This window comes from Panthera leo, chromosome B1 (assembly GCF_018350215.1).
Source record: "Panthera leo isolate Ple1 chromosome B1, P.leo_Ple1_pat1.1, whole genome shotgun sequence".
NCBI classification, from domain to species: domain Eukaryota; kingdom Metazoa; phylum Chordata; class Mammalia; order Carnivora; family Felidae; genus Panthera; species Panthera leo.
The window spans coordinates 57,437,121-57,464,927 of NC_056682.1; positions in this window are offsets into that span (position 1 = coordinate 57,437,121).

Sequence of the window (27,807 nt, forward strand, 5' to 3'; positions counted from 1 at the left end):
TTTCACCACATTCTCACCAACACTTATTATTTCTTGTGTTCTTTTTTTTTTTTAATTTTAGCCATTTTCCTTATCCCCATCACCTATTTTACCCATCCCCTCCCTCACCTCCCTTCTGGTAACCATCAGTTTGTTCCCTATAATGAGGAGTCTGTTTCTTGGTTTGTCTGTCTATTTTCCCTTCGCTTGTTTGTTTTGTTTAGAAATTCCAAATATGAGTGAAATTATATGGTATTATATTTCTCTGATTGACCTATTTTACTTAGCTCCTTTTAAAATGGGATTATTTTAGGGTTTTTTTGTGTTTTGTTGTATAAATTCTTTATATATTTTGGATTTTGACTCCTTGTAGAATATCTAATTTGCATATATCTTCTCCCATTCAGTAGGTTGCCTTTTTGTTAGGTTGATGGTTTTCCTTGCTTTTCAGTTAACTGTAATTGACACACAATGTTGTGTTAATTTCAGTGTACAACATAGTTATTTGACCAGTTTATACACTATACCATGCTCACCACAAGTGTAGCTACCATCTGTCACCATATAATGCTATTACAATATCATTGACTATATTCCTTATGCTGTGCCTTTTATTTCCATAGCTTATTCATTCCATAATTGGAAGCCTGTAACTCCCACTTCCCTTCATCCGTTTTGCACACCCTGTCCCATCTGGCAACCATCAGTTTGTTCTTTGTATTTACATGTCTGATTCTGCTTTTTGTTTGTTTGTTTGTTTATTTATTTATTTTTAGATTCTCATATGTGTGAAATTGTACGGTATTTATCTTTCTCAGTCTGATTTATTTCATTTAACATAATATCCTCTAGGCCTATCCATGTTGTCACAAATGGCACCACCTAATCTGTTTTTTAAATTGAAAACATGGTATTAATAGTTATGTGCTAGTTTCAAGCAAAGAAAATGTTTAGTTGTACTGGAATTTAACTTAAAAAAGAATCCAGGATGAAGGAATTGCTAAGTTTCATGTAAATGTTTTTTAACACAAACATGTAACTACTGAAAATCAGTAAATGTGTGCAAGCTTATGTGCGTGTGTGTCTGTGCGTGTGGACATTAGTTGTGCATACCCACACATTCACAGCTGGCGGAGATGGAAATGTTAAGTACTTACAAGCTATGTTTCTTTTTAACCGTGTTTCCATTTTAGGTTTACTCTGACTCCATTGCTTTATTAGATGAGAAAATAGGCAAAAACACAATGATGTATGTTCCCACATCATTTTGTTTTTATCTTTTTGCCTTTTTTTACGTAGATTATAAATTTTACCATGTCAAATTTCAAATGTTATATTCTGTTACTATAAATCCCATCTGTCAGTGAGCCTTAGTTCTATATTTAAAAGACTTGGATATTCACTATTAGTTTAGCTTTTGCATTTCTAGGACATACAGTTTCATTTAGCTTGTAGTTGTGTGCATTTCACTATCAAATAGTTTTACTCGGATTGTTGTGTGTGCTTCATATCCCCTGACCTCTCATGTGTTTGAGAATATTAGTCTATTACCTTCATATTGAAGGACATTTTGGACAATCAATTTATTTTTCACATACCTGTGTAGACACTTTGTTCCATGCACTTTGTTGTTTCATGCTGCTGTGAAGAAATTTGGCTCCAACATTCATAGATTATTTGCTTTTTTATGTTTGGATGTTCGAAGAACTTTCTTTAGCCATGGAGTTCAGCAATATCATCAGTATGAGCTTTGAAATGGATTCTTTAAAAAAATTTCTCTTCTTCATCCCTTGAAATTCCATATAATAATGGCAAGGTTTCATTCTTTTTTATGGCTGAAAAATATTCCATTATTCTATTTTCTTTATTCATTTATCCTCTGGTAGACACTTAGGTTGCTTCCACATCTTAACTATTATAAACAATGCTGCAGTAAACAAGGGGGTGCATATATCTTTTTGAGGTAGTGGCTTTGTTTTCTTCATATAAATATCCTCATGGAATTACTGGATCATATGATTAAAGATCATATCTATTTTTAATTTTTTTGAGGAATCTTAATACTGTTTTCCATAGTGACTGCACCAATTTATATTTCCACCAACAGTGCTTAGGGAATTCTTTTCTTCACATTCTTTCTAAACCTTGTTATTTCTTGTCTTTTTGATAATAACCATTCTAACAGGTATAAGGTGATATTTCATTGTGGTTTTGATTTGCCTGATAATTAGTAATGTTGAGCATCTTTTCATGAACCTGTTGGCCTTTTCTATGTCTTTATGTCTGTTCAGATGTGCTGCCAGTTTTTTAATTGGAGTGTTTGATTTTTTGCTATTGAGTTTTTTGTGTTCTTTATACATTTGGATATTAACCCCTTATCAGATTTTGATTTGCAAATACTTTCTCCCATTCAGTAGGTTGCCTTTTCACTTTGTCAGTGGTTTCCTTTGCTGTGCAGAAGCATTTTTGTTTCATGTGATCTCATTTGTTTATTTTTGCTTTTGGTGCCAAGTACAAAAATTCATTGCCAAGATCAATGTCAGGAGTTCAGTGCTTATGCTTTCTTACAGTATTTTTATACTTTCAGGTATTACATTCAAGTCTTTAATTCAGTTTGAGTTAATTTTTGTGTATGTTTTAAGATAGTGGTCCAGTTTCATGTTTTTGCATGTGGCTGTCCAATTTCCCAAACAGCATTTATTGAATAGACTATCTTTCTCCATTGTGTATGCTGGGCTCCTTTGTCATAAATTAATTGGCCATATATGTGTGCATTTATTTCTGGCTTCTAGGTTCTGTTCTATTTATCTATCTGTCTATTTTTATGCCAAGAAGTTGATCATTTAACAAAAATTTAATGTTTATTTATTTTTGAGAGAGAAAGAGACAAAATGCAAATGAGGGAGGGACAGAGAGAGAGGGAAACACAGAATCCAAAGCAGGCTCCAGGCTCGAGCTGTCAGCACAGAGCCTGACACGGGTTTGAACCCACAAGCCAGGAGATCATAACCTGAATGGAGGTTGGACGCTTAACCAACTAAGCCACCCAGGTGCCCCTGATCATTTTTTATATCAATATTTTCCTGGGATAGTGTACAGATTTTACCCACAACTGTAATTTTTTCTTTTATTTCAGGAAATTTACCTGTATTTGTCATAGTATAATTTATTGCCCTGCTCTTTTGTTTAGGACATTTGTTTAGGAACACCAGCATATGTGCACATCTTTTTTTCTGTCTTCCTTATTGATCATTTTTTACCAAATTATTTTTATACAATAGGTTTTTCCATTTTGTTTCCTGGAGATTTTCTTTTTTTTTTTTTTTTTAACATTTATTTATTTTTGAGACAGAGAGAGACAGAGCATGAACGGGGGAGGGTCCGAGAGAAAGGGAGACACAGAATCCAAAACAGGCTCCAGGCTCTGAGTGGTCAGCACAGAGCCTGAAGCGGGGCTTGAACTCACGGACTGGAAGATCATGACCCAAGCTGAAGTCAGACGCTCAACCGACTGAGCCACCCAGGCGCCCCTCCTGGAGATTTTCAAGTTTGGCTATGTTGCCCCTATTTTCAGTCATGTTTACTAATATTTAATTTTTAAAATTTTCTTCTCTGAAATCTTTTATAATTTTTCATCTATCCTGAGTGAGACAAGCTCTGTTTTAATCTCCGTCTGTTGTATCATAACCTCTTCTCTGAACCGCTGCACTTCAGTTTTGCACTTTTTACTTTTTAAAATTTTTAAGTTCATTGAAGTCAGAGTATCTGCAGTTCTCTTTGATGCTGAAATAAACTATGTATCTTTTCTTCTTTAAAAAAAATAAAGTTTATGTATTTATTTTGGGAGAGAGAGAGAGAGAGAGCACAAGCCAGGGAAGAACAGAGAGAAAGAGAGAATCTCAAGCAGGCTCCACATTGTCAGCACAGAGCCCGATGTGGGGCTTGCTTAGCCTCAGGAACCGTGAGATTATGATCTGAGCTGAAATCAAAAGTCAGTGGCTTAACTGAGCCGCCCAGGTGCCCCAACTATATATAGTTTTTGGAGATCTTGCATTCCATTAATTACTTATTTTTAAGATGTTTTCTTTATTTAACTTTTGTGTATGCCTCTTTTTCTCTCTCTTTTCTTCTGCAATTATTTGAGACTAGATCAGGGTGAATTCCTTTGTGATTATCATGTTTGAGTGGCACAAATTGTACATGGGTGATATGGGGGTGTATATGTGTCACGTTCTAGTAGAAAAGAAGCAGCTGGTGTGGTCTGCAGGCTTTTAGAGGTTGTATCATCTCTAGCACCTTGTAGTCAAGTTGTTTACTTTGGAAGCTTATGACTTTTTATCATTCATATTACACACTACTGCACAGATGAGTTATTATAATTACTGAGTTGTAGTTGTGTCCCATTTTTCCTTTGGGAAAAAAAGTAATATTTCTTAATTTTGTTAATTTTTTTTTCAGGGCAACTAAAAATAGAGTAGTGAAGTACAAATGCCTTTCCTTGGTCATTTGGCCTGGAGTTTGAAAATTTAATAATTGCTACAAAATCTGTAATAGGCATATCTAAAAATCCTTCTTTTATTTTTTTATTTTTATTTTTAAACAATTTTTAATGTTTATTTATTTTTGAGAGAGAAAGAGAGATAGAGAGAGAGGGAGAGGGAGAGGGAGACACAGAATCCTAAGCAGGCTCCAGGCTCTGAGCTGTCAGCACAGAGCCCAACTTGGGGCTTGAACTCACAAACTGTGAGATCATGACCTGAGTTGAAGTCGGACACTTAACTGACTAAGCCACCCAGGTACCCTAAAAATTCTTCTTTTAAAAATGATTCACACACTTACTTCTTTTCTAAAATCTGTGTGAAAGAATGACCCAAAGAACAACTGTGCAAAGCATAATTAAATGTAGTGAGGTAGGAGACATTTGGAAACGTTGAGATATTCAAAGCAATAAGTTAGTAAAAGTTCCATTTTCTTGTAAATTGTTATTTCAAGGAAACATTATTGATGTAATTGCTATGGCTAACAAAGCACTACAGCATTATAAGCAATCTCATCCAGTTTTAAATTTGGCATTAGAAATAGTGTATATATCTTAAAACAGTAGAAAAACTTGCATATCTAAACGTAATCAGTTGAAAGTTTTCTAGTAGTAATTATTTTTTACTTTGTTATGCTGTTCACATCAAATTTACAAAATCAGCTACCATCCTTAAATACAATTATAATAAGCTTTCATATATACTCTTATATATCTTAGTAGTATCATTTGCAAAAAACAAATGTGGTCTGACTAAAATGTAGACAATCTTAAAAAGGTTCTGATTACATTATTACAGCTACAGTGTAAATTGTAAAAAACCTAGATACACAGCCTGGCTTAGTAAGCATATTTTTAGGCTTCTAAGAAACATGAAAATGTGAGATTTATAATTTTAATTAAAATAGATGGAAACAGAGTATAACTTATAAAGCTTTTCAGTGATAGTTTTGCTGTATAAGTTTTCCCTCAGAATCTTATAACTTTATCTGTATGGTACTTGCTTTGTATTTAATAAGCTTTATTGCTTTTCTAAAACTGGTTTTGTGAATCAGTTTTGTTTTGGCTTATACAGCATGAATAACAATATAGAAAATTTTAAACATCAGATATTAATAAGGTAGTAAGAATATATCTCACTTTGAAAATCCCTCTAGTATTTTCATTTTTTTGTGATTTGCAATTTCAGGTCTTATACTTTATACATTTTATACATTATACTTTTTATACATTGTAGAGTACAGTGGAGATTACCACTGAGCCAAGAAATCTTTGTAGCAGGAATACTAGATTGAGGAAGATCACATTTCAATGACATCCAGTAGTGTTTATTATGGATATTTTATCCTTTAGTTTGAAAATTAATTGGAATTATCCAACATACAGTATCTGGGACTAAACTCTACATTTGATTATGCATTTACATTAATTCCAAACCCAGACAACTCCCTCTCAAATATGTTAAGATGAAAAAATCATTAGAAATACTGGCATCATAATTTTAATCATAGCATTTTCATTAGAATGCTTTGTAGATATGTTCAACGCATAATTTTTAAAAAAATTTTAATTTTTATTATTTTTGAGAGAGAGAGAGACATAGACAGAGACAGCGAGTGGGAGAGGGGCAGCGAGAGAGGGAGACACAGAATCCTAGGCAGGCTCCAGGCTCATATCTGTCAGCACAGAGCCTGATATGGGGCTTGAACCCACAAACTGTGAAATCATGACCTGAGCCAAAATTGGACGCTTAACTAACTGAGCCACCCAAGCGCCCCAGCGCATAAGTTTGTAATAAATATTCTGGGTTATTAATGACTTATTGTTGTCTGAAGTTCTCCTTGCCTTTCATTAATACCAAATATCAGTTACTAACAATTAAAGTTGCTTCAAGATGATAATCACCAGAGGGTGATGTAGTGTGTGTTAAACCTGTCACACACTGGCTTCCCAAGTCTGCATTTAATTATGTAATTTTGGTAGCTTGAAATCAGCCATTCGGGGAGTATTTGCGCTATGGAAATCAGCAAATACTACATAGGAGAACTTTTAAAGAAAAACAAAAAGTTCAGAGAGCTGGTTATTAGCCATTTGCCAGCACAACATCACTTAATCATCTCAAGGAAAAATGAATGTTCACATTAATTCAGGTTTTACCTGAGGTGTGGTAGTAATAGGCTGTTGATTCTTTGGATATGTCAATGTATCACCCAACACTTTACAATCAGATTTATGAAAGAATTAAGTAATTATAAAATATCACCTAGGAAACAAGCCATAGTTCAGTCAGTAAGTTTCCATCTTACTGATCAATTGTCCTTTAGGTTATATATAGAACTTGAACTGTAGAGATCTGTATAGAGCTTGAAAAAATTGATGTGAACCCTGAAGTTACCAATTCCTAGCTATGGTATTTTGAGATAGTTACTTTCTACTTTCAGTCCTATTCCCCAATTGATAAAATATTTAAATGAGAATAATTCCTCATTAACTGCATTGTTTTAAAGACTGACAAATAAAATTCACGTACCATGAAGGTTCCAAAGAAGCTATACTCTAAATTTTAGTTTCTATTATTGGGCCATTTTAAGCTGCTTTGAGTTTATACAATGCCTTTAATTTATTTTTTTAAATAGTTACATGTTATCAGGTTTCCTCATTTCTAGTAATCTCCCCAAGTCCTCAAGATTGAGCTTTACTTCTGCAGTGATAAAATCCTGGAAAACTTTAATATGACAAAAGGATTTCTATAATTCATATGTGCACAATGCATTTTATTAAAAAATGAATAAATAATAATAGTTATTCCTTTGGGCTTATCTTATTCCCCTTCATCTATATTTATTTTGATACATTTGATTTATGCTCTTTGTGTGTGTGTATGTGTGTGTGTGTGAAACAAGAGGCAATGTAAGGCAAGGGCACATATCATTTGAAAAGAAAACATATCTTCAATTTTATATCTTCAATTTTTTACAATATTTAGTTTTCTTGAGATTGTTAAATATGATTAAGTAAGGATGTGAGATTTCATGTTTATCAAAATGATGCATAGATTAAAGCAAATTAAAAAATAGTATGAAGTTAAAGATGGTTGCATTAAATGGGCTTTAAAGAAAGTGAAACTTCCTTAAATATCATTAAATTCTGCTTCTCTTTTACTTTGCTCACCTTGATTGTAAATTTTACATTGATAGGCCTTAAATTTCATACTGTTTATATCCTCATGTATTATTATATATTTTGTGTATTATTAATCTGATCTTTATGACTATACTATGAATATATCCTGCCTTTCCTTAGGTTTTACTTTATTATTTTCTTTGTCCTATTGTGCACTATGTGATTTTAAAATGTCATTTCATAAAAAGAAAAACATGGGCATTTTGATTGAGATGTTTAAGATTTTGAGGAGGGCTGTAGGTGGGAAGCAAGAAATAATTTGATGCAAAGGTCCACTGACACCTGCAGTCCTTCCTATGCCATAACAAACAACATCAGAAAAACTGAAATGTAAGTTTTCCATTTCGAGGTAAAAAATATTTAAAGGAAAAAAAACCAAACTCTTAACTGACTCGGTGCCATGCACGCTTTCAGCGTGGAATGTTTCTCATACAAACTCACACAAAAATAAAGACAATAATCAAACTTTCATTAATCCCCTAAATCTCAAAGATAGTTTTCTAGACCTCCCCAAAACAAATAAACAAAGCAAGCACTCCCTAAAGCCATTCTAACTGAAGCTCTGGCAAGGATAAGACACAGAAGGCGGAATCAGTCCTTTCAGCCCCAACATCTTTACCTGAAGAGGTGCGTCTCAGCTGAGCAGGATGAAATATAGTGTGTGATGCTTATGCTGCATTTTCTTGTTATTGGAATTGGTATGGAGAGGGCAAACAGAGTCATTTATGTAATGAATTTAAAGTAAAAACCCGGTTTTAGAGGCCATAATGACTATCTATGTAAAGGTGAGCTTAGGTTTGGGAAGTAGCATGAATTCTTTCAGGCCACGGGGCTTAAATTTATACCAAGCAGGAAACAATATATGATAGAAAAATGGTATCCAGGGGCGCCTGGGTGGCTCAGTTGGTTAAGCGGCTGACTTCAGTTCAGGTCATAATCTCACGGTTCCTGAGTTCGAGTCCCTCAGGCTCAGGTCATAATCTCAGTTTCTGAGTTTGAGCCCTGCATCAGGTTCTGTTCTGACAGCTCAGAGCCTGGAGCCTGCTTCAGATTCTGTGTCTCCCTCTCTCTCTGCCCCTCCCCTGCTCATGCTCTGTCTCTCTCTTTCTCAAAAATAAACATTTAAAAAATAAAAAAAAAATAAAAGTGGTATCCATACCTAGTAGGAATGATGAGGAGTATTTTTGTGATCTGTGAGAAAATAGGAATTAACAGTCAGTTTCATGAGCAGATTGTTGTATAAGAAATCAAACTTCTTATCACAAAGCTTATACATTACATAAACACAAGAAAGTTTTATGATAATTGAAACTTTCCACACTAATAATTTTCTCCATCAGAATAGACTTAAGTCTAATAGACCTGTAAACACAAGTCTAAGTTTTTACAAAAAAATTTTAATGTTTATTTTTGAGAGAGACAAAGACAGAGTATGAGCAGGGGAAGGGCAGAGAGAAAGGGAGACAGAATCCCGAGCAGCCTCCAGGCTCTGAGCAAGCTGTAAGCACAGAGCCTGACTCAGGGCTTGAACTCACAAACTGCGAGATCATGACCTGAGCTGAAGTCGGACACTTAACCAACTGAGCCACCAGGTGCCACAATACAAGTCTAATTTTTAAATAAAATTATACTTTATAGAATTTATTTTGAAATAGCTTAAATATTTTCAAGTTTTCTTTATCTTCCAATCTTCAGTATTTTGCAAACTAATGCCAAATTGGAATTGGTTGAAACTTGCTATTTTCATTTCCCATACCTATAATACATTTTTCCTTAAAGTTGGCCTATTTATTTTTGAGAGGGGGAGAAGGGCACAGACAGAGGGGACCAGAAGATCCACCCAGGTGACCCTTCCATACCTATAATACATTTTTAATATTTAATGGATTTTTTTAATTATACACTTGATCTTAGCCAAAAGGATGAGAAGCGATGGATTTTTTTAATTCTAAAACATTGGTCTTTAGTCACTTTGGATATTAGAACTTCTTTGAAATGGCCTATGAATGCATTCACATGCAATTCTCTATACAGATGGAATATTATCAACAATATTTCAACAATGATTAATCACAAATTATCAATCATATTATTAATCAAAATATTGTTAAATTTTTTGAAAATGGATTTAATAGCAATTTTACTATATTTTTTTATTTTTATTTTTTTATATGAAATTTATTGTCAAATTGGTTTCAATGCAACACCCAGTGCTCATCCCAACAGGTGCCTTCTTCAATACCCATCACCAACCCACCCCTCCCTCCCAACCCCATAAACCCTCAGTTTGTTCTCAGTTTTTAGGAGTCTCTTATGTTTTGGCTCCCTCCCTCTCTAACCATTTTTTTCCCTTCCCCTCCCCCATGGTCTTCTGTTAAGTTTCTCAGGATCCACATAGGAGTGAAAACATATGGAATCTCTCCTTTTCCGTATGACTTATTTCACTTGGCATAACACTCTCCAGTTCCATCCACGTTGCTACAAAAGGCCACATTTCATTCTTTCTCATTGCCATGTAGTACTCCATTGTGTATATAAACCACAATTTCTTTATCCATTCATCAGCTGATGGACATTTAGGCTCTTTCCATAATTTAGCTATTGTTGAGAGTGCTGTTATAAACATTGGGGTACAAGTGCCCCTATGCATCAGTACTCCTGTATCCCTTGGGTAAATTCATAGCAGTGCTACTGCTGGGTCATAGGGTAGGTCTATTTTTAATGTTTTGAGGAACCTCCACACTGTTTTCCAGAGTGGCTGCACCAGTTTTTGTTCCCACCTACAGTGCAAGAGGGTTCCCATTTCTCAACATCCTCTCCAGCATCTATAGTCTCCTGTTTTGTTCATTTTAGCCACTCTGACTGGCGTGAGTTGATATCTGAGTGTGGTTTTGATTTGTATTTCCCTGATGAGTAGCGATGTTGAGCATCTTTTCATGTGCCTGTTGGCCATCTGGATATCTTCTTCAGAGAAGTGTCTATTCATGTCTTCTGCCCATTTCTTCACTGGGTTATTTGTGTTTCGGGTGTGGAGTTTGGTGAGCTCTTTATAGATTTTGGATACTAGCCCTTTGTCTGATATGTCATTTGCAAATATCTTTTCCCATTCCATTGTTGCCTTTTAGTTTTGTTGGTTGTTTCCTTTGCTGTGCAGAAGCTTTTTATCTTCATGAGGTCCCAATAGTTCATTTTTGCTTTTAATTCCCTTGCCTTTCGGGATGTGTCAAGTAAGAAATTGCTGCGGCTGAGGTCAGAGAGGTTTTTCCCTGCTTTCTCCTCTAGAGTTTTGATGGTTTCCTGTCTCACATTCAAGTCCTTTATCCATTTTGAGTTTGTTTATGTGAATGGTGTCAGAAAGTGGTCTAGTTTCAACCTTCTGCATGTTGCTGTCCAGTTCTCCCAGCAGCATTTGTTAAAGAGACTGTCTTTTTTCCATTGGATATTCTTTCCTGCTTTGTCAAAGATTAGTTGGCCATACTTGTGTGGGTCTAGTTCTATATAGCAATTTTAGTTTAATATCTGTTCACTGAAGATGATATATACCAACAAAAAACTGCATTTATTTCAGTATATCTTTCAAATCCCTTTGCATTTTTAATTTAATTTGTTTAATGTTTATTTATTATTGAGAGATAGAGAGACACAGAGCATGGGCAGGGGAGGGGCTGAGAGATGGAGAGACACAGAATCTGAAGCAGGCTCCAGGCTTTGAGCTGTCGGTGCAGAGCCCGCAGTCAGACATTGAACTGACTGAGCCACCCAGGTGCCCCATATCCCTTTGAATTTTATATAGCTAATAGTTTTTTTTTAAATTTTTTTAACGTTTATTGATTTTTGAAAGATAGAGAGACAGAGCATGAGCAAGGGAGGGGCAGAGAGAGAGGGAGACACAGACTCTGAAGCAGGCTCCAGGCTCTGAGCTGTCAGCACAGAGCCCAACGCAGGGCTCGAATTCACGAACCATGAGATCATGACCTGAGCCAAAGTTGGACGCTCAACCTACTGAGCCACCCAGGCACCCCATATAGCTAATAGTTTTTAACTAATGTTCTATCTGTGTAGAGAATTGTGTGGAAGTGCATTCATAGGCCATTTCTAATTACTTGGCAACTCTTCAGGAACTCATGGCCCAGGTATGGTAACAAATATGTTAAAATGAATCCTATGAAACAGATATTGAAATGGTGGGAGAATGTGCAAATATAAAGGATTCAAATATATGATAGCTATATTATTCTTGTCAATAGCAAATTTTCATCTTAATTTCATGTATATTCCAAAGCTGTGACACCAAATGAAAAACTGATTTATTTAGTTTTTGTTGCTGATATATAGGTTCTATTTAGATTAACATATTTGTGATATATAAAAAACCTAACTTGTGTAAAAATAATATCAATTATCCCCTCTTTTATTTGCTTCAATTTAATTTTGAGTGCTAAATTTTTCTTCAGGATGTAAAGTATTTCTTAGAAAATTATGGAATATTTTGATTGAAATGACACTTTTAAGATAAGAAATCTAGAAAGAATTTTTTTAAATTTGTTTTTTAATGTTTATTTATTTTAGACACAGACAGAGCACAAGTGGGGGAGGGGCAGAGAGAGAGGGAGACACAGAATCCAAAGCAGGCTCCAGGCTCTGAGCTGTCAGCACAGAGCCCGACGTGGAGCTCAAACCTGTGAACCATGAGAACATGACCTGAGCTGAAGTCGGACACTCAACCGACTGAGCCACCAAAGCGCCCTGTAGAAAGAAATTTTAAATAAAACTTTGTTATACTTTAGTAAACCTGAAAACTGGCATTGATTTTATACTGCTTTTTTTTTTTTTAGGTATCAATTCACACTACTTTGTATGTAACACAACCCTTAAATGAGATAATTAAACTAATTTACACATTTGAGCTAAGTGTGAATTAATTATCAGGCTATAGCTGTTCGATTATTAACTAGACCTGAAGTAAAATTGTTATATTTTCATGCATCTTTTCCTCACATGTTCATTTATACATGGTTTAAAATGTACGCTTACAAATTTAGGATTAACCTAATCTTGAAAGGCTAACTGATTTAAAATGGGTCTATGAATTTTTTCTTGTTTTGGTGGTGTTGCTGTCATTACATACCCTCAGTCACTTTTTTCAGAGTTTTCTAGAATTCAATAAGAGTATTTTGAAACTTTCTACTCAAGCCAACTTAATTCCTTATCAGGCTTAATTCCTTTTCTGCATGGCTATGCTAAATTACATGCTAATTGAATAATAAAATTAAAAATATTCACAAAAGCATAGACTCTTGGATTATTTTATATTCACCTGTAAAAACAGAAATTATTCTTTAAAGAAATTTTATAACAAAATATACTTTACTTTAAAAAATTTTTTTGAATATAGTTGAACCACAATATTACATTACTTTCAGGTGTACAACATAGTGATTTGACAAGTTTATACATTATGCCATTTACATCATTTATTTAAACTTCTAGACATTTATTCTTTATCATAGTTATATTCTATCTTATATACTGTTTGGCTTTTATTCCAATGGCTTTACATTTTCTCATGTTCTTTCTTTAATAAAATAATAAATTCTTTTAAGGTCATACGTCACATTTACCTTCCATGTTTCACAGCCCAACACCACACAGGATGCTTAATTATCACATTCAACAAATTCAGTTGACAATTGAGACACTAAATAATGCATTCTGAAAGCTTGCAGACATGTATTTTCATGCACACAAAAATGTTTCAGTAATTGAGACTTTTATTCATCAATAATTATGGTAAAGCAAAAATCAATTTGTTATGCAAATTTCTGACATGACCATTTTCCATCAACAAAATCATGTATTCAGTAGTTACAATCTGAAGAACGACCTGTCTATGCTTTTTCTACCCTTGTAATCCAAGTCATGGCTTCTTTAACTAGATCTCTGACTTTTGTTCCAGAAGCTTCCTTAGATACATCATTCAGTTTCATTTTACTGAATTGGAATTTTAATACACCCTAACTGTACACCTAATTAGATAAACTGAAGTAGGAAACTAGTTGAAATATTTTAGTGAGTTTGATAATTCAAATTTCATGAATGCAGTTTACTCAATAGAAGTATTACTGTTAATTATTTTGAAAAATGTCTTAAATCCAGTCATTTTATATTGTTAATATTGTTATTCTTATTAGTCTTTTAGAAGGGAGCTATAGTAAAATTCACATAAAATTTTTAAAAACATATTTTGAATAGTAACATTTTGAAATAAAAGTATTTATTATAAGAATAAAAATCTTAACTGTAGAGTTGATAAGGCATATATTTCAAATACATTGACTTATTTAAGTTCATGATAGTCATGTTTTCAATTGCATTGCATCATTTACATTAATTTGCTTCTGATAATTTGTCACATAAGTAATTAATTGTATTTATTTGTTTTGCAGTAGATATATCATCAACCTTGGGTATAGATTTTTAAATAAAGTTTTTTTATTCAACGAAAAGAGGCAGTTTATCAGATCTCACAAAATTAAGAAGACTAAAACTTTCACATAGCCTGGGTATAACTTTCAGCATAGGCATATTAACCATGACTTCTGTTGATACATGTGTGCTGGTTAAGTCAGATATTAAGTCTTTAAATTCTATTAATTTTTATTTAAAAATTTTTTTAAATGGTTTTATTTATTTTTGAGAGAGAGAGAGAGAGAGAGAGAGTGAGTGAGCATGAGCAGGGGAGGGGCATAGAGAGAGGGAGACAGAATCTGACGCAGGCTCCTGTCTCTGAGCTGTCAACACAGAGCCTGACACAGGGCTCAATCTCACCAACCGCGAGATCAGACTGAGCCACATGGGGCGCCCCTCTATTAATTTTTCTTAAAGTATTTTCAGTAAACATAAAAATCATAATCTATTTAATGCCCACCATATTATTATGTTTTCCCAGGAAAACAATGGAATTATTTTCATCTGTCAAATAGTACAATTGAAAGAAAGAGAGTGATTAATGTTTAAATTGATTCAATAAGCTGTAATTAAAAATGAGATAAGTATCTACTCTCAGCAGAGCATGATGCTCCTTTGCTTATTATCATGCTATTTTAGTCTAATATTTGCATGACTTTGTAAACAAAATTATTAGTGACTCAAAGACACAACAAAATGCATTACTGTCAAAATTAGAAGCGAGCATGTGTTCTTTCTTCACTAGTGAGGCCAACATATTTTAATTGTGAAATATTAACTCACCCTCCAGTAATTGCCTTTAATTTTCCAAAGATATATTAACAAATTATTTTCAATAAGATGCATAAAAGAAGTTAAAAAGTTATTTTCCCTAGATGGCATATAAATAGATGTAAACAATCCTCTTTATCTTTTATTAATTCACCTGGTTAAGTAAAAGTGGACCTTTGCCAGATGGTTCATTTTATTCCAATATGAAATATAATTTCAATGTCTCTCTGAAGAACGTGTTTCCCCCAAGATTTTTATTAGAGGAGATGACATACTTAGTTTTTAAGCTTAGTTACTTTCAAGCCTCATGTTTTATGAGGATTTTTATATTTCTGTATATCACTATTTTGCTTTTTAAAAACTTTAATGTATTTGGAAGATAAAATATAGAAATTTTTAAAGAATCAAATAAAATCTAAAAACTCCTTTAGGAAGTTGGATTGTGAGTATCAGAGCAAATTAATGAATTGTAAAGTGACTTTCAACAACTCATCTTTCCAACTATAAATCCATAATTAAAATTGTTATTTGTTACTTATTACTTGGGGCAATAAGTCGGATTTTATTTTTTTAAGTTTTTTTCTTTCCAGATAATATCAAAGTTTTTTTCAGAAGTAATATAGAGTTGCTATATTATATTTTATAATAAATATAACAAAGAAAGTAAAATTCCTCTAATAAACTAGGGTCAGATATCTTTTCCATATTTTATAAAACCCTCTAATTCATCCAAATCTGAAATTCTGTACAGTACTCTCTCTTTTTCTTTATGGAGCTCTCTATAGTTATTCTCTTGGCCACAGGACTTACAATCTTGTTATATACTACATACTATACTTATTTTTGTGTTTATTGTTTATTAACTGCTTCCTCTATAATGTAAGCTTCTTAAGGAAAGGTGTTTTCTTGTTCAATGATTTTGAAACAATTTGACATCTATATATAAAAAGGAGAAGAATGCTTCATCCTTTATATCACACAGAAAAATTAACTCAAAATGAGTCATAACTCTACATGAAAACCTAAAACTATAAAATTTCTAGAAGAAGAAAATAAGAGAAAAATCATTGTGGATTCAGGTTGGGCAAAAATTCCTGGATTCAAAAGCGTGATTTACACAAGAAAAAAAAAGATAAAACATCATAATTAAGCACTTATATTATTAAGAATGCGCTCTTGAAAGAAAAGACACAGAGGAGAGAGTATATTTGCAAAGTATGTGTCAGATACAGAACTGATATCCAGAATCAATATAGAAATCATGAAGGGGCTTCTGGGAAGATGGAGGCGTAGGAGGACACTGGGCTCACCGCATCCTGCGGATCACTTATATTCCACCCACACCTGCCTAAATAACCCAGAAAATCGCCAGAAGACTAGCAGAACGGATTTTCCAGAGCCAAGCCCAGACGAAAGGCCCACAGAAGAGGGTAGGAAGGGCGGAGATGCAGTGCATACTACACGGACTGGCGGGAGGGAGCCAGGGCAGAGGGGCAGCCCACTGGCCAAGCAGAGGCCCCGAGTCTGGCTTCCAAAAGCAGAGGGGCCGGACAGAGTGTGTTCGGACAGCAAGCGAGACTTAACATCTGAAAGGTAATGAGTTCACAGATCTGCTGGGAGAGCCGGAGGGCTGGAGGACAACAGGAGGGAGAGTTGTTGAGCCCCGGACGAGAGAGCGCAGCTTGGCGGGGAACAAAGGCACTCGCCAGCGCCATCTCCCTCACCCATCCCCCAGCCAAAATCCCAAAGGGAACCAGTTCCCATCACGGAACTTGCTTGACCACGCATACATCCAGTGCTGTGCTTCTGTGGATCCATCCCTCCTGTGGGTCTGACTCCCTCCCGGTGCCGCAGGGCCCCTCCCGAACCAGATCTCTGAAGGAAAAGAGCTGAGCCTGCCCCTCACGCCCCTGTGCACCTTGCCGATCCACCCCAGCTAATTAGCCAGATCCCTGCAAGTAGCCCAGATGGGCCACGCCACCCCACAGTGAATCCCGCGCCTAGGAGAGGGGAGGAGAAGGTGCACACCAGTCTGATTGTAGACCCAGGGTGGGCTGGGGGCAGACATCAGGTCTGAGTGAGGCTTGCCTACCAATGCAACTTATTCAAGACAGCACAGGGGAAGTGCCCTGCAGTTCCGCACCACTCCAAGCACTATCCAAAATGAAGAAACGGAAGAATTTCCCTCAAAAAAACCTCCAGGAAAACATGACAGCTAACGAACTGATCAAAAACAATTTAAACAATATAACAGAAAGTGAATTTAGAGTAATAGTCATAAAATTAATCGCTGGGCTTGAAAACAGTATAAAGAACAGCAGAGACTCTCTTGCTACAGAGATCAAGGGACTAAGGAACAGCCAGGAGGAGCTAAAAAATGCTATCAATGAGGTGCAAAATAAAATGGAGACGACCACAGCTCAGATTGAAGAGGCAGAGGAGAGAATAGGTGAACTAGAAGATAAAATTATGGAAAAAGAGGAAGCTGAGAAAAAGAGAGATAAAAAAATCTAGGAGTATGAGGGGAAAATTAGAGAACTAAGTGATGCACTAAAGAGAAATAATATACTCATAATTGGTTTTCCAGAGGAGGAAGAGAGAGGAAAAGGTGCTGAAGGTGTACTTGAAGAAATAATAGCTGAGAACTTCCCTGATCTGGGGAAGGAAAAAGGCAGTAAAATCCAAGATGCACAGAGAACTCCCTTCAGATGTAACTTGAATCGATCTTCTGCACGACATATCATAGTGAAACTGGCAAAATACAAGGATAAAGAGAAAATTCTGAAAGCAGCTAGGGATAATCAGGCTCTAACTTACAAAGGTAGACCCATAAGAGTAGTGGCAGACCTATTTACTGAAACTTGGCAGGCCAGAAAGGAATGGCAGGAAATCTTCAATGTGATGAACAGAAAATATGCAGCCGAGAATCCTTTATCCAGCAAGTCTGTCATTTAGAATAGAAGGAGAGATAAAGGTCTTCCCAAACAAACAAAAACTGAAGGAATTCATCACCACTAAACCAGCCCTACAAGAGATATTAAGGGGGATTTTGTGAGACAAAGTACCAGAGACATCTCTACAAGCATGAAACCTACGGACATCACAATGACTCTAAACCCGGATCTTTCTATAATAACACTGAATGAAAATGGACTAAATGCGCCAACCAAAAGACATAGGCTTTAAGAATAAATAAGAAAACAAGACCCATCTATTTGGTGTCTACAAGAGACTCATTTGAGACCTGAGGACACTTTCAGATTGAAAGTTAGGGGATAGAGAACTATTTGTCATGCTCCTGGAAGTCAAAAGAGAGCTGGAGTAGCCATACTTATATCACACAAACTAGACTTTAAATTAAAGGCTGTAACAAGAGATGAAGAATGGCATTATATAATAATTACAGGGTCTATCCATCAAGAAGAACTAACAATTATAAATGTCTGTGCGCCGAATACAGAAGCCCCCAAATATATAAAACAATTACAAACATAAGCAACCTTATTGACAAGAATGTGGTAATTGCAGGGGACTTTAACACTCCACTTACAGAAACGGATAGATCATCTAGACACACAGTCAATAAAGAAACAAGGGCCCTGAATGATACATTGGATCAGATGGACTTGACAGATATATTTAGAACTCTGCATCCCAAAGCAACAGAATATACTTTCTTCTCGAGTGCACATGGAACATTCTCCAAGATAGATAACATGCTGCGTCACAAACAGCCCTTCATAAGTATACAAGAATTGAAATCATACCATGCATACTTTCAGACCACAATGCTATGAAGCTTGAAATCAACCACAGGAAAAAGTCTGGAAAACCTCCAAAAGCATGGAGGTTAAAGAACACCCTACTAATGAATGAGTGGGTCAACCAGGCAATTAGAGAAGAAATTAAAAAATATATGGAAACAAACAAATATGAACATACAACAATCCAAACGCTTTGGAATGCAGCAAAGGCAGTCCTGAGAGGAAAATACATCGCAATCCAGGCCTATCTCAAGAAACAAGAAAAATCCAAAATACAAAATCTAACAGCACACCTAAAGGAAATAGAAGCAGAACAGCAAAGACACCCTAAACCCAGCATAAGAAGAGAAATAATAAAGATCAGAGCAGAAATAAACAATATAGAATCTAAAAAAACTGTAGAGCAGATCAACGAAACCAAGAGTCAGTTTTTTGAAAAAATAAACAAAATTGATAAACCTCTAGCCAGGCTTCTCAAAAAGAAAAGGGAGATGACCCAAATAGATAAAATCATGAATGAAAATGGAATGATTACAACCAATCCCTCAGAGATACAAACAATTATCAGGGAATACTATGAAAAATTATATGGCAACAAACTGGACAACCCGGAAGAAATGGACAAATTCCTAAACACCCACACACTTCCAAACTCAAACAGGAAAAAATAGAAAGCTTGAACAGACCCATAGCCAGTGAAGAAATTGAATCAGTTATCAAAACTCTCCCAACAAATAAGAGTCCAGGACCAGATGGCTTCCCAGGGGAATTCTACCAGACGTTTAAAGCAGAGATAATACCTATCCTTCTCAAGCTATTCCAAGAAATAGAAAGGGAAGGAAAACTTCCAGACTCATGCTATGAAGCCAGTATTACTTTGATTCCTAAACCAGACAGAGACCCAGTAAAAAAAGAGAACTACAGGCCAATATTCCTGATGAATATGGATGCAAAAATTCTCAGTAAGATACTAGTAAATCGAATTCAACTGCTTTTAAAAAGAATTATCCACCAAGATCAAGTGGGATTCATTCCTGGGATGCAGGGCTGGTTCAACATTCGCAAATCAATCAACGTGATACATCACATTAATAAAAGAAAAGATAAGAACCATATGATCCTGTCAATTGATGTAGAAAAAGCATTTGACAAAATTCAGCATACTTTCTTAATAAAAACCCTCGAGAAAGTCGGGATAGAAGGAACATACTTAAAGGTCATAAAAGCCATTTATGAAAAGCCCACAGCTAATATCTTCCTCAATGGGGAGAAACTGAGAGCTTTCCCCCTGAGATCAGGAACAGGACAGGGATGTGCACTCTCACTGCTGTTGTTTAACATAGTGTTGGAAGTGCTAGCATCAGCAATCAGACAACAAAAGGAAATCACAGGCATCAACATTGGCAAAGAAGAAGTCAAGCTTTCACTTTTTGCAGATGACATAATAATATACATGGAGAACCCAATAGACTCCACCAAAAGTCTTCTAGAACTGATACATGAATTCAGCAAAGTCACAGGATACAAAATCAATGTACAGAAATCAGTTGCATTCTTATACACTAATAATGCGGCAACAGAAAGACAAATAAAGAAACTGATCCCATTCACAATTGCACCAAGAAGCATAAAATACCTAGGATTAAACCTAACGAAAGATGTAAAAGATCTGTATGCTGAAAACTATAGATAGCTTATGAAAGAAATTGAAGAAGATATAAAGACATGGAAAAACATTTCATGCTCATGGGTTGGAAGAATAAATATTGTTAAAATGTCATTACTACCCAAAGCTATCTACACATTCAATGCAATCCCAATCAAAATTGCACCAGCATTCTTCTCAAATAGAACAAGCAATCCTAAAATTCATATGGAGCCACAAAAGTCCCCGAATAACCAAAGTAATTTTGAAGAAGAAGACCAAATCAGGAGGCATCACAATCCCAGACTTTAGCCTCTACTACAAAGTTGTAATCATCAAGACAACATGGTATTGACACAAAAACAGACACATAGACCAATGCAATAGAACAGAAACCCCAGAACTAGACCCACAAAAGTATGGCCAACTCATCTTTGACAAAGCAGGAAAGAATATCTAATGGAAAAATGACAGTCTCTTTAACAAATGGTGCTGGGAGAGCTGGACAGCAACATGCAGAAGAATGAAACTAGACCACTTTTTTTACACCATTCACAAAAATAAACTCAAAATGGATAAAGGATCTGAATGTGAGACAGGAAACCATGAAAACACTAGAGGAGAAAGCAGGAAAAGACCTCTCTGACCTCAGCTGCAGCAATTTCTTACTTGACACATCCCCAAAGGCAAGGGAATTAAAAGCAAAAATGAACTATTGGGACCTCATGAAGATAAAAAGCAAGGGAAACAATCAACAAAACTAAAAGGCAACCGACAGAATGGGAAAAGATATTTGCAAATGACATATCGGACAAAGGGCTAGTATCCAAAATCTATAAAGAGCTCCCCAAACTCCACACCCAAAAAACAAATAACCCAGTGAAGAAATGGGCAGAAAACATGAATAGACACTTCTCTAAAGAAGACATCCAGATGGCCAACAGGCACATGAAAAGATGCTCAATGTCGCTCCTCATCCGGGAAATCCAAATCAAAACCACACTCAGATATCAACTCACGCCAGTCAGAGTGGCCAAAATGAACAAACCAGGAGACTATAGATGCTGGAGAGAATGTGGAGAAACAGGAAGCCTCTTGCACTGTTGGTGGGAATGCAAACTGGTGCAGCCACTCTGGAAAACAGTGTGGAGGTTCCTCAAAAAATTAAAAATAGACCTACCGTATGACCCAGCAGTAGCACTGCTAGGAATTTATCCAAGGGATACAGGAGTACTGATGCATAGGGGCACTTGTACCCCAATGTTTATAGCAGCACTCTCAACAATAGCCAAATTGTGGAAAAGCCTAAATGTCCATCAACTGATGAATGGATAAAGAAATTGTGGTTTATATACACAATGGAGTACTACGTGGCAATGAGAAAGAATGAAATATGGCCCTTTGTAGCAACGTGGATGGAACTAGAGAGTGTGATGCTAAGTGAAATAAGCCATACAGAGAAAGACAGATACCATATGGTTTCACTCTTATGTGGATCCTGAGAAACTTAACAGAAACCCATGGGGGAGGGGAAGGGAAAAATAAGAGGTTAGAGTGGGAGAGAGCCAAAGCATAAGAGACTCTTAAAAACTGAGAACAAACCAAGGGTGATGGGGGGTGGTTGGGGGGGAGGGAGGGAAGTGTAGGTGATGGGCATTGAAGAGGGCATCTTTTGGGATGAGCACTGGGTTTTGTATGGAAACCAATTTGACAATAAATTTCATATATTAAAAAAAATAAAATTCATATGTATTCCAAAAAAAAAAAGAAATCATGGAACTCAATTTTAGTAAAACATCCTAATACAAAATTAGCAAAAGATTTGGTACTTCAACAAATAAGCACATGAAAAGATGTTTAACATCATAGGTAAGTAGGAAATGAAAATAGAAGCAACAGTAAGGTACAATGTTATACCATTACAATGGGATATAAAGAAAATGACAAATGCCATGTCCTAGCGAGGTCATAGCACAAGTAGAACACGAATACAATGGCATAGATTGAAAATGGTATAGCCATTTGTGCCAACAATTTGCAGACTCTTACAAATGTAAACACACTCAGGGAAAAGCAGTTAAAGCCAGAATGAATACCAGGGCACACCTACCAAAATAGTAAAAATGAAATAAGAAAAAAAATATCAAATGTTGGTAAAGACTTCAAGCAACTGGATTTTTCAAACATTCCTGATGAAAGTATATATAAATAAAACCATACTGAGAAATTGTGGCAGTATCTACTATGAAAGAACATATACATATTTATGACCAAGTAATTTCAATTCCAGGTTTATGACCAATAGAGAAGTATAAAAATATTCACCATAACCACATACAAGTATATTCATAGAAACTCTATATACAATATCCCCAAACTAGAAACTACCCAAATGTTTATCAGAAGTACAATGGATGATCACAACATATACACAAAATTTAATTTTGTCAAACTTCATTGTTGTCCATAAATTTTATTTTCTGTAAAAGTAAAAAAATCCATGTTATATATAAGAGTAGTTAGAGTCAACTGGGTGGCTCAGTTGGTTAAGGAGCTGACTCTTGATTTTGGCTCAGGTCATGATCTCAGGGTCACTAAATCAAGCCCTGGGTCAGGCTCTGTGCTTGATGTGGAGCCTGCTTCCTTTTCCCTCCACCCGTTCCCCCCTGCTTGTGCACTCATTCTCTAAAAAAAATAAGATATATATATATATATATATATACATATATATATATATATATATATATATACACACACACACACATATATATATACACACACACATATATACAAAAATATATATAATGTATATATACATATATAGATTTTACTATCTTTGTACAGGGCAATAAAACCATATCATTTTTTTTTAATTTTTTTTTAATTTTTTTTAATGTTTATTTATTTTTGAGACAGAGAGAGACAGAGCATGAACGGGGGAGGGGCAGAGAGAGAAGGAGACACAGAATTAGAAGCAGGCTCCAGGCTCTGAGCCATCAGCCCAGAGCCCGACGCGGGGCTCGAACTCAGGGACCGCGAGATCGTGACCTGAGCCGAAGTTGGACGCTTAACCGACTGAGCCACCCAGGCGCCCCTCATTTTTTTTTTAAATAAAACAAAAATAAACTTATAATTACCATAAGATCCATCAGTGTCACTCTTACATATTAACCCCAATGACATAAAAACTTACATTCACAGAAAATCTTTTCACATATATTTATACTGATTTTATTCATATTCATCAAAAGCTAGAAAACCCCAATATTTTTCAATTGGTGAATGGATAAACTTTTGTACATTCACACAATATCCATATAACATGGTATATTATTCAGTAATACAAAGTAATAAAGTAGATACCCAGTAATAAAGTAGATATTCAATAATAACATGGATAATTGTAGAATATTTTATGCTAATTGAAGTAAGTAAGATTCAGAAGGTAGTAAGAATGATTTCATTTATATCCCTTTCTGGGAAAGCAAAATGACAGAGGCAGAAAACAGATCAGCAGTTGTTCTAAGACATGTTGGCAATTACCTTTGAGCAGTAAGTTACCATAATGGATAGCCAACAGCTGAGAGAAATATGAGTTATAAAAGTATGTTTGCCATCACCATGGTTGTGTCTCACTCTGTTATGTATAATATTTTTATATTACATAGGCAGATGACATACATCATTACAATGCATTTTACTGAAAAGTAAAGCTAGGAACAGTATTTTATATATTTAGGAACTTGAAACAACATTAGTTAAAATGTCATCATGATTGTTTTTTGTTTCCTACATTAATATGGGGCTATTTTGCATTTTTTTCTTTTCAAATAGTATAGCTAGTCCTCACTCCTGAGGGTAATTTCAGTTTGCTGATTTAACTGTTTTTAATATAGTTACATCTCTCTGTACTCTTGAAAGGCTATTGCAGAGGGGCCCAATCTGTGGATACACCCCCAGTATTCCCTAAGTCAGCACAAAAGAATGATCAAAGACAAAAACAAAAATCCATTTGTGGACACAAAAATGAATTTTATAGACCATTATAACATAATCTCAGTTATTCACCTCTCAGCAGTGTCTTGAGAATTATTAGGTCATTAGGAAGTTTCAAAAAATACCTGAAGAAAAGTAGAAATGGTTACAATTTTGCAGCACAGGTAAGGTTTATTTTTCTCTTTTTTCCTGTCTTTTCTTTCTTTCTTTCTTTCTTTCTTTCTTTCTTTCTTTCTTTCTTTCTCTCTCTCTCTCTCTCCCTCCCTCCCTCCCTCCCTCCCTCCCTCCCTTCCTTCCTTCCTTCCTTCCTTCCTTCCTTCCTTCCTTCCTTCCTTCCTTCTATAAAAATACTTAAATAGGGGTGCCTGGGTAGCTCTGTGGGTTAAGCCTCTGACTTCGTCTCAGGTCATGATCTCACGGTCCGTGAGTTCAAGTCCCGCTTCAGGTTCTGTGTTGACAGCTCAGAGCCTGGAGCCTGCTTCGGATTCTGTGTCTCCCTCTCTCTCTGCCCCTCCCCTGGTCTCACTCTGTCTCTGTCTCTCTCAAAAATAAATAAAGATTAAAAAAAATCTTTAAAAAAATCCTTAAATAATTCCTTATGATGGTTGTAATAGAAACTTTAGCTGGCATTGTAAAACTAGTGTTCAAGAGATTTTGTTTCCCTAGAATTTTGGTTATCATAAAATTTATCATTAAGCTTTAAGCCTTAGAAATGACTTTATGTAAGACAGAAAGCTGATATTTCAAATTAAAGGGAAAAGTACATTATTTATTTGAGTAGTTATATTTGAGGACAAAGTCCTGAAGAGTGAAAATCCACAAAAGAACATTTACCTGCAAATGGGAGTCATGAAATAGCTAGTCTATTTTTATTTTTAATAGGCCTACTTATAATGCATAGAAATTTAATCAGGTTATACTCTAATTTGATAAACACATTGAGTGTTCAAAGTCAAAATATAAATGGAATTATGATATTGTCATCAAACTTCTTATGTAGCAATACATTTTTAAGCATTTTAACAACATCTATTTGCATTCAAAGGGGTGATATGCTGATAATGAACTGACTTTAGCTGATTCCACAAGGTTCTAAGATAATATTCTGTTATGCTGCATTAATGCTTCTTTGGATGCTGTACAACTTGAATTTAAATAATCAGTATTAAATTCAAACTTCTCACTATTTTACACATTGATATGCTTTTGCTTATTAAAAAAATGTATGATTTACTCAAGAAATTGATTCTCATTAGTGAGAGAAAAGGAATTATAAAACAGTGAGAAGGAACTCTCATTCATTGTTAGTGGGAATGCAGATGGTTACAGTGGGGAAACAGTGGTGGGAAGACACTTTGGCAGTTTCTTATAAATCTAAACATAGTCTTACTGTACAATTCAGTAACCATGCTCCTAAGTACTTACTCAACTTATTTGAAAACCTATCCACACAAAAAGCTGTGAATGTTTATAGCAGCTTTATTCATAATCTCCAAAAACTGAAAGCAACCGAGATATCTTTAACAGGTGAATGGAAAAACAAACTATGGTACATCTACTTAATGGAATATTATTTGTGCATAATAAGAAATATGCTATTAAACCACAAAAAGACATGGATCAGCCATACTGGAAGTAAAAGAAACCAGTCTGAAAATACTACATACGGTATGAGTTCAATTGTATGATATTCTGGAAAACGTAAATCTGTGAAAAAAAATTCAGTAGCTGTCAAAGATTTGGGGAGGGGAAATGTTTTAATAGGTAAGACACATAGGATTTTGGAAGGGGATGGTGAAATTATTCTGTATAACATTGCAATAGTGGATGCATGGCATCATGCATTTGTCAAAACCCTTAGAATTCTATACTGCAGAGTGAGCCTTAGTGTATGCAGTTAAAAGTCACTTAGATACAGGTTTCCAGTTATGGAAAGAATAAGCCACAGAAATAAAAGGCACAGCATAGGGAGTGTAGTCAATTAGACTGTAATAGAGTTGTATGGTGACACGTGACAGCTGCACTTGTGGTGACCTGACACAATTTATAGAGGAGTTGAATCACTATGTTATACACCTGAAACTAATGTGTCAACTATACTCAAATTAAAAAAAAAAATAAATCACTTAGGAGACCGAGGATGACAGTTTGAAATACAGGATGTGGAAAAACTATTGAACAATATTACATATGTATGAAATTATTGCAATAATAAAAAGATGGGAGAAAAAGGTACAGTTGTAAGCAATGTTGAAAATGAGTGGAATCTGTGCGACTAAAGGCAAAATAAATTGTACATAAGCATTGTGGTCTAGTTGATAATGTTTTTGCTCACCGGGTATGGGTTAACAATTGTGATACAACTTGAAATTAAATGTTATAACAAATGTTGAGTAGATGGTGAGGGCCAGACTTCTCACTTTTGGAGTTGGAGATTACAGATAAGCAAAAGGAGGAGGCAAGAATGATCGATGTGGTAATGGATTAGAATGGGAGATATCAGCATGTACTCATATTTAACTTAATATATGTAGGGATGATTACATATAATTATAGATAATCTGTATATACACAAGTCAGTGTACATATGCATATCTCATTTCTCTGTCAGCTGAGAGGGCCTACAGGCTATGATATTCTAGTAGCAATGATTATTCTTAGCACCCAGATCTTGGTGTCTAATATCATTATCCAATAAAAGGATGCAGGGCTTTTGGAGAAATGGATGATTCTTTAAGAATGAGCCAGAAATATACAAGATGAGTCTGGAATATCTTTTAGTGCCATATATAAAAGTGATGCTAAACAAACAAACAAAAAGATGGGTGTATGTCAGAGACATAGGAGCCAACTGAAAGATCACCTAAAGTCCAAACCTGCAAAAATTTGAGCAAAATTATAAATAAGATATTGCATTATAGTCTAAAGTATGAAGTAAATATCCACAAGTTCATACTTAAACAATTGATTGTATAAATAAATAAGGGAGAAGAGGCAAATATTCTATGCAGAAAAATTCAATTTATGTAGATACTCTGGCCTGAAGGATGGGGGTCATAATTAACTCCCACTCCTTAAATAGTAACTTCCTTCCAAAGAGTACAATATGAAAAACGAAGAGGATAGAGTAACTTCAGTGAATAAATCTGACCAATTTACCTCATCCAGAGGATAAAGTATTACAGTGAGGTCATGTTGATAGAATGTACTCTTGGTTTCATGTAATAATTATGGTAGATTACCTTTGTGGTCTTCCTCAAAAAACCATAACCACAGTCTAATTGTAAGAAAAATATTAGACAAAACTACTTGAGGGATATTCAAGTCCTACAAAGTACCTGAACAATGGTCCCTGAAACTGTTAGTTCATCAAACACAAAGAAAGTCTAAGAAACTGTCACAGCCAAGAGAAGTCTAAGGTAAATAGGAACTTAATGTAATGTGGAATCCTGGATGGGATTCTG